Genomic DNA, 1369 nt, shown 5'->3' with positions numbered 1-1369 from the left:
CTTACTAGAAAAAATATATTCATTATGCACAAGAACCAAGGTAAAGCAGTATTGTAGTAATGGTTACCTTTCACAAAAAGTCACTTGTTTCCTTGGTTGATTTGATTTATTATTTCTTAGTAAACATTGATGAATGAAACGTGAAGTACAAAACATCTGATGATTTATACAGCGTATTTACTAAACATCGCTGACTGAAACGTGTAGTACAAAACATGTGATGATTTATACAGCGTATTTAGTAAACATCGCTGACTAAAACGTGTTGTACAAAACATCTGATGATTTAAACCGCGTATTTAGTAAACATCGCTGACTGAAACGTGTAATACAAAACATGTGATCATTTATACCGTGTATTTAGTAAACATCGCTGACTGAAACGTGTAGTACAAAACATCTGATGATTTATACAGCGTATTTAGTAAACATCGCTGACTGAAACGTGTAGTACAAAACATGTGATGATTTATACAGCGTATTTAGTAAACATCGCTGACTGAAACGTGTAGTACAAAACATCTGATGATTTATACAGCGTATTTAGTAAACATCGCTGACTGAAACGTGTAGTACAAAACATCTGATGATTTAAACCGCGTATTTAGTAAACATCGCTGACTGAAACGTGTAATACAAAACATGTGATCATTTATACCGTGTATTTAGTAAACATCGCTGACTGAAACGTGTAGTACAAAACATCTGATGATTTATACAGCGTATTTAGTAAACATCGCTGACTGAAACGTGTAGTGCAAAACATCTGATGATTTATACAGCGTATTTAGTAAACATCGCTGACTGAAACGTGTAGTACAAAACATGTGATGATTTATACAGCGTATTTAGTAAACATCGCTGACTGAAACGTGTAGTACAAAACATCTGATGATTTATACCGTGTATTTAGTAAACATCGCTGACAGAAACATGAAGTACAAAACATCTGATGATTCATACCGTGTATTTAGTAAACATCGCTGACTAAAACGTGTAGTACAAAACATCTGATGATTTATACAGCGTATTTAGTAAACATCGCTCACAGAAACATGAAGAACAAAACATCTGATTACTTATACAGCGTATTTAGTAAACATCGCTGACTAAAACGTGTTGTACAAAACATCTGATGATTTATACCGCGTATTTAGTAAACATCGCTGACTGAAACGTGTAATACAAAAAACATGTGATGATTTATACCGTGTATTTAGTAAACATCGCTGACTGAAACGTGTAGTACAAAACATCTGATGATTTATACAGCGTATTTAGTAAACATCGCTGACTGAAACGTGTAGTGCAAAACATCTGATGATTTATACAGCGTATTTAGTAAACATCGCTGACTGAAACGTGTAGT

This window comes from Tachypleus tridentatus, chromosome 2, assembly GCF_004210375.1.
Source record: "Tachypleus tridentatus isolate NWPU-2018 chromosome 2, ASM421037v1, whole genome shotgun sequence".
In the NCBI taxonomy this organism is placed as follows: Eukaryota; Metazoa; Arthropoda; class Merostomata; order Xiphosura; family Limulidae; genus Tachypleus; species Tachypleus tridentatus.
This window is presented reverse-complemented; position numbering follows the sequence as displayed.